This window comes from Diabrotica virgifera, chromosome 3 (assembly GCF_917563875.1).
Source record: "Diabrotica virgifera virgifera chromosome 3, PGI_DIABVI_V3a".
NCBI classification, from domain to species: domain Eukaryota; kingdom Metazoa; phylum Arthropoda; class Insecta; order Coleoptera; family Chrysomelidae; genus Diabrotica; species Diabrotica virgifera.
In genome coordinates, this window is record NC_065445.1 from 24,901,256 (window position 1) to 24,913,589 (window position 12,334).

At 32.4% G+C, this 12,334-nt stretch overlaps 1 protein-coding gene across 2 annotated transcripts in view; it reads left to right on the forward strand.

Annotated features, from left to right (window-relative positions):
• Positions 1–325: 325 nt before the first annotated feature.
• The window catches only part of LOC114349507 (1-phosphatidylinositol 4,5-bisphosphate phosphodiesterase), a 238,381-nt gene continuing 226,372 nt past the window's right edge, over positions 326–12,334 (forward strand). Inside the window, exon 1 of one of the 2 annotated variants that reach the window (XM_050647820.1) lies at positions 326–469. The gene's annotated coding sequence lies outside the window, so the exon portion shown is untranslated. Of the gene's footprint in view, positions 470–7,182; positions 7,292–12,334 lie in introns of those variants that run through there. The other variant, XM_050647821.1, reaches the window with a different exon arrangement.

Below are 12,334 nucleotides of genomic sequence, written 5' to 3' on the forward strand. Positions count from 1 at the left end.
TTTTTTTGGGACACCCTGTATATCTATGCCCAGATATCTGAATTACACCATCTTTTCTATGGGGTTGTTGTCAATTATGTCAAAAAATCATAATTTAAAAATAAAAATCGACCTCTAAGGATTTTTCCCTAAAGTCGCTGGCTTACGAAATAACAAATTAATTCCAAACATTTGCACCATACTGTATACATTGTCGAAATTATTATTTTCGTACGTTTGGAGAAAATATGCTCTGATTACATAAAATGACTCCATAGGTATATATGGCTTTTGCTTATTGATTATTTAATGTAATTAGATTAATCACGGTAATTGAATCATCCCAGTAATTCTTTTAAAAGGTTTGCAATATTTGGTTTTTATTCAAAGGAGCAATCCACACGTTTTTCGTTGTTCTAGTGATAAAGTGACGATATCGATACACACAGTTTAAATGTGTAGGCCATCAAAAGAATTTGGATGAAGTAAGGTACGTATTATATGTAGAAATACACCGGGTGTCCACTTATATTTTCCCCCATTTTAAATGCCTATAACTTCTAAACGGCTCAAGATAGAAATATGCGGTTTTCGCTGAAATGTTTTACTTTAGTAAAAGTTTTGTCTGAATGGATTGAATTTTTTATATCGCTTTCAAATACGAAAAACAAATGGCGGATTTAAAACAAAACATTGTTGACTTTTTTTTAATAGAACACCCAGTATATTTTTTTTGTAAATTGAAAGAAAGGTCATTCACCTATCCAGCGATATAAAGTTTTTCAAAATCGGTTGTCAAATCGCTGAGTAATTAATTTTTAAAATGAGAGGTGCAACGTGGATATCACATAACTAAGAAAATTGATATTATGTTATGTGATTTCCACATTGCATCTCTCATTTAAAAAATTAATTGCTCACTCATTTGACAACAGATTTTAAAAAATTTTATATCGATGGATAGCTAAATGACCGTTTTTTTCAAGTTACAAAAAAATATACTGGGTGTTTTAATAAAATAAGTCAACAACGTTTTTTTTTTTAATCCGCCATTTTTTATTTAAAAGCAATATAAAAATGGTCAGTTACCTAAAAACTTGAAAAAACGGTCATTTACGTATCCAGCGATATAATTTTTTTAAAATCGGTTTTCAAATGAGTGAGCAATTAATTTTTAAAATGAGAGATGCAATGTGGAAATCACATACCTAAATAACATAACCAAGCAAATTGATATTATGTTATGTGATTTCCACATTGCATCTCTCATTTTAAAAATTAATTGCTCACTCATCTGAAAACCGACTTTAAAAAAAATTATATCGCTGGATACGTAAATGACCGTTTTTTCAAGTTTTTAGGTAAATGACCATTTTTTATGAAACTTGAAAAAACGGTCATTTAACGATCCAGCGATATAAAATTTTTTAAAATCTGTTGTCAAATGAGTGAGCAATTAATTTTTTAGATGAGAGATGCAATGTGGAAATCACATAACAGTATCATTTTGCTTAGTTATGTTATTTAGGTATGTGATATCCACGTTGCACCTCTCATTTTAAAAATTAATTACTCAGTGATTTGACAACCGATTTTGAAAAACTTTATATCGCTGAATAGGTGAATGACTTTTCTTTCAACAAAAAGATATACTGGGTGTTCCATTAAAAAAGTCAACAACGTTTTTTTCAAAAATCCGCCAAAAAATTCAATCCATTCAGACAACTTTTACTAAAATAAAACATTTCAGCGAAAACCGCATATTTCTATCTTGAGCCGTTTAGTAGTTATAGGCAGTTAAAATGGGGGAAAATATAAGTATTTTAAAAATATTGCGATATACTTATGTATATGCACATGTGCATGATATATCAGTTTGCTCATTAAGTATCGTGTCTATGTGAAAAAACAGACTTTTATACAATTCAAACAAAAAGAAATAATATACCTACACTACACACACCCAAACTTAATATGGAATCACCATGTATTTCAAAGCAATATTTATTTCTTTTGAAAAAACTTGTTATTTTATTGCTGCAAAGAATAAAGGTTTTTATTGAAAATACGGAATATTGGAAGATGCAGACATGGTAATCAAAGTGAATGGGGTATTGATCAACAACATACGATATGCTGATGATGCTGTCTTAATTTGTGACAACATAGCAGATCTTTAACAACTTGTCACTATAATCGGAGAATACAGTAAGCGAATGAGATTAGAGATTAATACCAAAAAGACCAAATTCATGATCATCTCCAGAAACTTGGATGCATTTGAAAACTTCACCATAACATTGAATACTAAGTCCATTAAAAGAGTGAGCAAAATTAAATACCTGGGAACGTGGCTTTTTGAAGACTGGGCATCGGACAGGGAAGTAAAATGTCGCATTGAGCAACCTCGACAAGCTTTCGTAAAATTCAGGACAGGCATTTACCTGTTCAGAGTTCGATCTTAAACTGAGATTAAGGTTTACTAAATGCTACGTGTTGTCGGTGCTGCTATATGGCATAGAGGGCTGGACACTCAAAACGAGGGATATAAACAGATTACCCAAGTAGCAATTTTTCGACGCATTGGTTGTCAGTACAAACAAATGCACTGTATATAACGTTGCCCGAGAGCATTTTCAGTTGTTTCGGCCAACGACCCCTAACCCGACTGACATTACGATGTTACAACATTAAGTAATATCTTTAGTTATATGGGCAACTAAGTTATTACTATTGTGACAACTACATATCACAGTCAAGTTTTTTCAACAATCGCAACTACTTAAAAACGTTATAATGCTAAACTAATTTACGCCCATGGGTTTTCTGGCCGACTAGGTAGTTGTCTCTCACGACCACAGGGCCTTTACGTATAGTTCTATAGATATGTGACACGTTTACGGCAACTTCAGGAGCAAAAAAAGAATTTACTTTATAACCTTACTTTTTTCTTATTATTTTATATTTTATTTTGCTGGAAATTTTCGATTTATTTAACAACCTGTTTATTTGTTTTTTATTAGCTGGTTTCTCCATTGTCCATTGTTTTATCAGTAGATTTGATAAGCTCTAATCTTTGTATCAGCTTTGCTAGACATGGTTGCCAGGCCAGTTCTTACTCTTTCAGTACTATATCCGTTGCAAGATAATTTGGCTGAAACTCCGACAAAATATGTACTTTTTGCACATATTTTGTCTGAATTCCATCCGAATTATCTTGCAGTGGATAGTAGTTTTGCTTTCAAAAAATCAATAGAAATCAGTAGATTCTTTTTAGGCCCTGTAAATACAGTAAAATCTGTGTTAACGGTTACTTGTCAAAATCGCCCGATTTCATAATCAACTTAAAGTAAAGTTCACTTTAAAGTTGACATTTACCCATATATGAATTGTGATAAAGGTAGAGGTACCAACTTACTTAAAATTTAAAAAACTGATTATGAAACCGAGCGTTACAATCATTTTGAAAATTCTCCAAACCAATTATATGAAGATTTCCTTATTTAGATCTGGTATTTACCAGTTTCATTTCTAGACAAGGCGAAAACGGCGGGTTCGAAGGGAAAAATATTCCCATGAAATTTTTTTGCATAATCACATTCGTGAGACATCCCAGAATAAGGTTCAAGAAGTCGACCAAGTGAAAAGTGGGCCAATTTTTTTTAACAATTTTTTTTAATCAAATTGCAAGAATCAATATTTTTGGCCCGAGCAATTTTTTCTTTAATCTTTTGGACCATTCTGGACAAAAAAGGTCTCTAATAATTTTTCTCTAAAGTTGATCGTTTTCGACTTATAAGCAATTTAAAATTGAAAAAAACGAAAAATGGCGATTTTCAAGGCTTAATAACTCGGTTAAAAGTTATTATTATGAAAGTCAATATATGACTAAATCAAAGTTTGAAGCCGCCCCTACAAGATCCTGAAGAAATTTTTGTCATTATTTTATTACTAAGCTGTTATTTTTAAGTAATAATAATAAGCGCCATTCACGTGTGCGGGGCTGTAAATGCTGAGTGCGAGAGAGAAGCTATTTCAGCAGTCCCCGCACTCACATTTACAGCAGCGTCAATACGATACAACCACTCATTGTTATTAATTAAAAATAACAGCTTAGTAGTAAATTAATGAAACAGATTTCTTCGGGATCATGTAACGGCGACTTTAAACTTTGATTTAGTCACTTTCTGACTTTCAAAATAATAATTTTTGACCGACTTATTAAGCCTTAAAAATGGCCATTTTCGCGTTTCTCAAATTTTAACTTGCTTCTAACTCGAAAAAGATCAACTTTAGAGAAAAATTATAAGAGACCTTTTTTGTCCAGAATGGTCCAAAATATTTATTTTTGCAATTTGATTAAAAAAAAATTGTTAAAAAAAAATTGGCCCACTTTTCTCGTGGGCGACTTCTTGAACCTTATTCTGGGATGTCTCACGAATGTGATTATGCAAAAATATCTCATGGGAATATTTTCCCAACGAACCCGCCGTTTCCGCCTTGTCTATTCTCTGTCCATCTATTATCATCATCTACGTCCTGAATCTTATTTTCGGTAATGACATTGGGAAATTGTAACAAAATGTCTAAAAATTAATTTAGAAATGGGGTGAATACTATTAAAAAGAAAATTTTATTTTAGTGATAACAAATATTGAAATATACCAAACATCTAATAAAAAACATTGCCTACTAGAATTTTTTAAATAATATCAAAAATATACCAAAACAGTAGATATCTACTAAATGTGGCAACGCTGTTAACGAGAATGATGCACTTCATTGCACTGGTCACATGACCTCTGTCACCCAATAAGAGAGTGCGTTCTAAAGTGGTTGGGATAGTCGGTCCAGGCCGTGTTTGGTCGGCGATTGGACTTCTCGGTTGTCTCATCCGTCTATGGTTCGTAATAAGGTATATTTTAAGTAATATTGGTAATGTTGTTTAATGCACCATTTTGGTTTTTTTGGGATGTAAAGAAAATAAAAACACAAAATATAAAAAATGCAGGCATTTTCTAATACCTTTAAAAGCACCATCAATACATTAAATTTATACAAAACATCTTTAACATAAATTCTGGCTTTTATATTAAAATTAGATTTTTTAAATTTACATATTTTTTGTTAAAAAGGTGATAAAAAATGAGCGCGTGTGTTTTTTAAAGGTGGAATATCCATATTTGACGGTAATCTGAGATGCGTTTATAAATTTCACATCAGGTAATTTTGTTTAAGTCCTTATTTATGTAATTATATAAATTTAAATACCTGATATGATGTCAAAATAGTTTAATTTTTATATAGGTAAAAAAACATAACCAGTCCGACTCTTTGAGCAACCATTGCACGCAGGCACTTTTTATAGTCGCTTCAGTTGTCTTATGCAACGCTTAAGGTTGCCTAGGCAACGTCAAGACAACTCAAAAATCGTCCACCAAATTAGTGCAGAATTGGGTCGTCTTCTAGGCAATAACAACGTTGTAACAAAACGTTGCCACGCGGTAGACAACGTTGTCGCGTCGACAAATTGCTACTTGGGTAGAAGCCGTCGAAATGTGGCTTTATCGCCGTATCCTAAAGATACCATGGACAGCGAGAGTCACAAATGTAGATGTCCTTAAAAGAATCAACCAAGAGCGCCAACTTTTCGAAAACATCAAGAAAAGGAAATCGGCGTATTTGAATCACATCATGTGAAACGAAAAATACCAGTTCCTTCAACTTATAATCCAGGGTAAAATTGAAGGCAAGCGAGGAATAGGACGCAAGAAAATGTCCTGGCTGCGAAACATAAGGCAATGGACAGGGATTAACGACATACAATATCTGATACACATTGCAAGAAACAGAGAGTTAAGGGAAAATGTGATCGCTAACTTCCATTAATGGATTTGCATCTGAAGAAGAAGAAGAAGAATAGAAAATAAACAAATCGGTTAGACAATCAGATAGTACAGCTCGGTACGGTATACGTTATTTGGTTGAGTTGCAAATTGAACGAAAATAAATAAACTAACTTTTGCGTCCAAAAACGAAAATATGCCTTATGTGGGGTTATAAGACTTACAACGGGGAAATATTATTGGTCTTGTGGAGCAAGAAATGTTCTCAAAAGGGCGCTCAGAAGAACACCTGACGTTCTGTCCAAAAACTATGCTACGTAATAACAGGAGTTAGGAAAGCTCAGAAATAAAGCAAGAGAAAGTCGCCAAAAAGTAAGAACGGCTCGTCAGGATCGTTTAATTGTCCAATCAGCTGGAAGATACCCAACCGTTTTTGACCTGTAGCTTTTGGAAGTTACAGGTGTAACTGTTGAAACGATAAGAAGAAGAGTTCGTGCCAAGAACTATACAGCAGGAGACAGTTATGGGTTTCCGAGTTATCCAGGCAGCATAAGATTAATCCCCTAAATTGGTGTCTTCACCACCAAAACTGGGACATTGGGAATTGACAAAATGTGCTATTTTCAGAAAAAGCCAGGATTTGTGTAAAATCAGATGACCCACGAAATCGTGTACTTAGAGTAATTTTCTGGAGAGGCATTGTGATCCGTAAAAAAACTGTTTTAATTTTCATCCAATCAACTTTAACTGCTCACAGGTATGTTGATAACCTGTAGTTAGGCATTGGAGAAGTGCAACAGGAAACAATTTAATTTTCATGCATGATAATGGACCTCCACATACCATTAGAGTGACTAGAGACATCATTGAAGCAGAAGATATCCCTTGTTTGGAGTGGCCTGCTTGCTCACCCGAGATTAACCCTATAGAGTATTTGTAGGATATGCTTAAAAGAACAATTAGAGCTCGTCGGGATAATATGACTATATTATTCCGGCGGGATAATATGACTACTAATAGCTAAAAGCTATACCTTCCATAAAACAGAGAGCCATTTCCCATAAGAGTTTTGCGGGGTCCTTTGACCAGGGCCACTTTTCCATAAAGTGCGGGGTTGCGGGGTCCTTTAGACCAAAATATTGATAAAATATTTGGAGTTGAGTGTATGACATTGATAGAAACGGTAGTATCAAGTACGCAGTCCAATTTGCTTGATTGCTAATTGGTTTCTTTTTATAAACGTCGTTTTTAATAGACTAGCAATAATATCCGGCGTATGATTATTTTAATTTTCTTATCGAAGTTCAGATAAATTCGTGTTATTAGGTACAATGTTACTTAAAAAATATTTTGATGTGTATAAGGAAGTCATTATTTTACCTTTAAATTTTGGAGTTTAAGTTTCAGTCAGTACATTGGTGTCTTGTTTATTATTGATAAAAATTGTTTTTTCAATTCCGGACTTGGTAAGTTAGAGATATCATATTATAGTTAAGATTTATTTATTTATTTAAAACTTTACAAACACTATAAACTAATAGTAGTTACATGTAAAGTGAAGAACTTGCTAACTAAGAATATAAACCTAAAACTAATAAGCTAAGTAAATGAAAAAGGAAGGGAGTATTTGTGTTTTATGAAATCCCTTAAACCTAGTGTTGATGTGCAAGCAATGTTCTAAGGTCCCTGATTTTTACATTAAATATGTCTATATCAGTTAGTCCATTGAATACTTCATTACATATTTTTAACATATTATTCACTGGTGACATATTTCTATAAGAACTTGTATAAAATAGATCTGGGTTGGTTATCCTTAACCTACTTTTAGGTACTCTTAGGTAACCAAACTCAATTAGATCACAGTCTGTGTACTTAATACTATTAACAATTAGGTATATAAACATAATGGCCTGACTGTTTCTCCTAGTGGCAAGTGACTGCAACTGAAACGAATCCAACATTACCCTGTAAGAGACCATATATGGATATTCCTTGTTTTTCCTTAGGTATAAAAATCTTAGAAATCGTTTTTGAACTTTTTCGATCCTTTCTGAGTTTGAAAATGCAATTGGAGACCAGATGTTTGAAGCATATTCCATATGTGGTCTCACCAGGGCATTATAGAGTTTTATAATTGTGTTTATTCTGAAGTTATTGCTATTTCTAATAACAAAATCCAAGGCACGATAGGCTCTGTTAGTTATTTCACAAAAGTGTGTATTGAACTTCATGTTTGTTTGAAATGTAACTCCAAGATCCTTCATAAAACTCACTCTCTGCACTCGATCACCGTTAATACAATAATCTTCAATAATACTGTTAAGTTTTCGAGTATATGAGACTACTGCGCACTTTTTAACGTTAAGAGTCATTTTCGAATTGTTGAACCATTGAGTAACTGACCTTAAATCATCCTGCAATTTAACTACATCTTTCTTATTAGAGATGGTTTTAAAAAGTTTAAAATCATCGGCATACATTAAGCTGTTACAAGATTTAATACAGTCTGGCAAGTCATTAATAAATAAAATGAAGAGCAATGGTCCAAGTTTGCTCCCCTGTGGAACTCCCGAGGATGACACAAATTGGTGGGAAAAGCAATTACCTACTTTAACTGTGTTCTTCCTATCTGACAAATAAGATTTTAATAAATTAAAAGCTTTTCTTGAAAATCCAAACTCTACCAGTTTATTTAAAAGAATACAGTGATTGACCTTATCAAATGCTTTTTCACAATCAGTATAGAGAACGTCCAACTGCTCCCCTGCCTCAATAGCCTTAGTAATATGTTCAGAAAAAACACAGAGATTTGTTACTGTTGATTTGTCACTTACAAAACCATGCTGGGATTTGCTAATTTTACTCTTAACATGAGTGTATATATCCTCATAAAGAATTCCTTAAAAAATCTTAGCAACACTATTTAACAGGCTGATAGGTCTATAGTTTTGGGTGTCATTTTTTTATCTTTTTTATGTATTGGAGAAATTGTTGCCATTTTTAAGATATCTGGGAAATATTCCTGTTCAATCGACATATTAAACAAGAACGCCAGAGGTTTAGCTAAGGGTTCTGCCAATCCAATATGCATATCCAATAGATATATGGTGGTATTTCATCAGGGCCTGTAGATTTTTTGGGTTTAAGTTTTTTGATACTATTTATAACATCCAATTCTGTGATATGTTTAAAGGTAAATGAACCCCACTCAGTACTGTGAGAGTGACAATGTGTACAGTCAGATGTGTCATATATACTGATGCAAAATATTTAGCAAATGCACTTGCAATATCAAAAGGTGTATTAAACTTGGAGTTATTTAATGTCATTTCTATAGGAATTCCACTATTTTTATATTTTGACTTAAAAAAGGTCCAGAATTTGTTTGGTTCAGCAACTAGATAGTTTTCAGGTGAACGTTTATATAATTTATACTCATATTTGGTTTGATTTTTAATATCACTTCTTAACAGCTGAAATTCAGCATTCTTAGTTGATGAGCACAAACGACGAAGACTATTTTTCTTTTTAATTTTATGAATCAAATCATGAGAGAACCAGTACGGAAACTTAGAAGTAGAATTGCTGGCCCTTATTTTGGTTTTAGGTATAGAACAATTCAAAAATGTGTACATTTCACTATAAAAAACATTAAAAGCATTACTAATGTCCTGACATAAGAATAATGAGAACCAGTTGTATTGAAAAATTAAATGATAAAGATGACAGTAGTTACCTTGAGCATAGTTGTATGCATATACCTTTTTGTTGCCTGGTAACTCAGCTATTTCACTTACAACACTATAGATGAGAGCAGGGTGATACACATCTTCAGCCACTAATGGACAGTCAGACCTTGCCACAGTACATACATCTATATTAGTCAGAGCAAGATCTAAAAATCTATTCATAAAATTAGGAACCTTATTTATTTGTTGTAAGTTATTAATATTAAGAAATTGCTGCATCAGCGCATTTTTACCACAATCTATAAAGCTATTATTATCAAAATGGGGTAAATTGAAATCTCCTAATAACATCACATTTGAGTTTTTTGATAATAAAATATTCTCAAACAAATTAAAATAATTTTCATACATCATAACATCAGCATTAGGTGTAAAATACACAACAGAAACATAGAGGGAAAAGTTTTTTAAATTCACCTTAAGCATTACACAATCACTATCACAAGTAACATCAACAGATAAATAAGGAAAAAAATATCCTGTTGGTCACACAACCCCCTCCAGGCCGAAACCAAATTTTTTGAGTAGTATGCGACATCTATAATAATAACCTATGTTTCCTGCAACCGATTTTGATGATATTATACATTATACATAGTTATAAACAAATAAAGATCAAAAAATGGTAAATTTTCGCTTTTTTCGTCTATTACAAAAAAAAAAAAACAAATTTGAGAGTAAGAAACTCATAAATCGTATAAAAAACTGCAATATGGCGTTCGCTGAATATGTCTATCCTTATTGGTTGCTTAGAAAATTCCAAAATAAATCATAAATTTTGAGTTTTTACTAATATTCATAACTTATGTAAAAATTAATTTAGAACCTTCTTATTACACGGAATGCTGAGAATTTTGGTGCTTAAATCATACCCTAAATTTTAAAGCAATTGGTTAAATAGTTTAAAAGTTATTTAATTTGTTTATCCCAAATTAATTTTTTTTTGCAACACTATAAGTCAGAAAATGATGAAGTTACGGTAATACTTTGGATAATTTATGAAAGACGAAGATTTACACTATTAATTTAATTAAAAAAAATAATTCTAAATATTGCAAAATTATTTTGCAAGAACATGTGAATTAAAAGGGGGGGCTAACTTCGTCCCTAATTGTCCTAGGACAATTGTTTTTCTTTCTAAATGTGTATAAAAATTCAGTCTTTCTAAATACGAAAAATAATTGTTCTACGGGTAACGGTTAAAAAGTTATTCTAATTGTTTTTAAGTAAGTAAAAAATCGACATGTTTTTGCAAAATAATTTTACACTGTTTAAAATTACTTTTTGTCTTTTTTTAAATTATGTTAATAGTATAAATGTTCTTCTTTCATAAACTGTCCAAACACCTCATAATTTTCTGACTTATAGTGTTGCAAATAAAATTAATTTGGGATAAACAAATTAAATAACTTTTAAACTATTTGACCAATTATTTTGAAATTTAAAATATAATTTAAGCACAAGAAGTCTCAGCATTCTTTGTAATAAGAAGGTTCTAACTTAATTTTTATATTAGCTATGAACATTTATGAAATCTCAAAATTTATGACTTATTTTGCAATTTTCTAAGCAACAAATAAGGATAGACATATTCAGCGAACGCCATATTGAAGCTTTTTATATGATTTATCATCATCAGTAGCTCGACAACCCTTTTTGGGTCCTGGCTTGTTCTAGGATTTTCCGCCATTCTGTTCTGTGTTCCTTGCTTTGTTCTTCCAGTGGGCAATCTCAAGTGTTCTCAGATCTTGTTCCACTTTGTTCCATGTATCTAAGTTTGGGTCTTCCCTTTGACCTTCTCCCTACTGGTGTTTGCTTCATTATGTGTTTTGGTGTTTCGGTCTTCAACATTCGTTCAACATGGCCCATCCAGCGCAGACGTCCGATCTTTATGGATGTTTTGACGTCGGGCTCGTTGTATGCTGCGTATAGTTCAAAATTATATCTTCTGCGCCATACGTCATTTTCTTTCACCCCCTTATATATGTGTCTAAAGATTTTTCGTTCAAACGTACCTAATAAGTTCTCATCGCTTTTCGTCAGTGTCCATGTCTCTGATCCATATATAAGGACCGGTTTTATCAGGGTTTTGTATATTTTGCATTTGGTTTTTCTCGTGATGTTGTGAGATCTTAGATGTTTAATGAGTCCATTATACGTTTTATTAGCAATATGTATTCTTCTCTTAACTTCTTCCCTGACATTGTTATCTGCGGTAACTAGTGAACCTAGATATGTAAAATTTTTTACGCTTTCGATGTTATAGTCTCCTATTGTCAGATTCTGTAGGTTTCTTTGGCCTGTCGATTTGCTGGCCTTCATGTATTTGGTTTTTATTTCATTAATATTTAGGCCACTGTTTTGTGCCGCTCTTTCTATAGCATTTTTATATGATTTATGAGTCTCTTATTCTCAAATTTGTTCAGAATGCTTTACTTTTTAGTAATAGACGAAAAAAGCGAAAATTTACCGTTTTTTGATCTTTATTTGTTTATAACTATGTATAATATCATCAAGATCGGCTGCAGGAAACATATATGTTATTAATATAGATGTCCATACTACTCAAAAAATTTGGTTTCAGCCTGGAGGGGGTTGTGTCACTAGAAAAATCTTATTTCTCTGGACTATTAATATTAAATTATTATCTTGAAAAAGGTATTTATGATAATCAAATGTTGTTTCCATCCTATGGCTCTACAGCACAGCCCAATTTGAGCCCTGGCCTCACTCAGCAACAGCAACCTCTCCATTCGT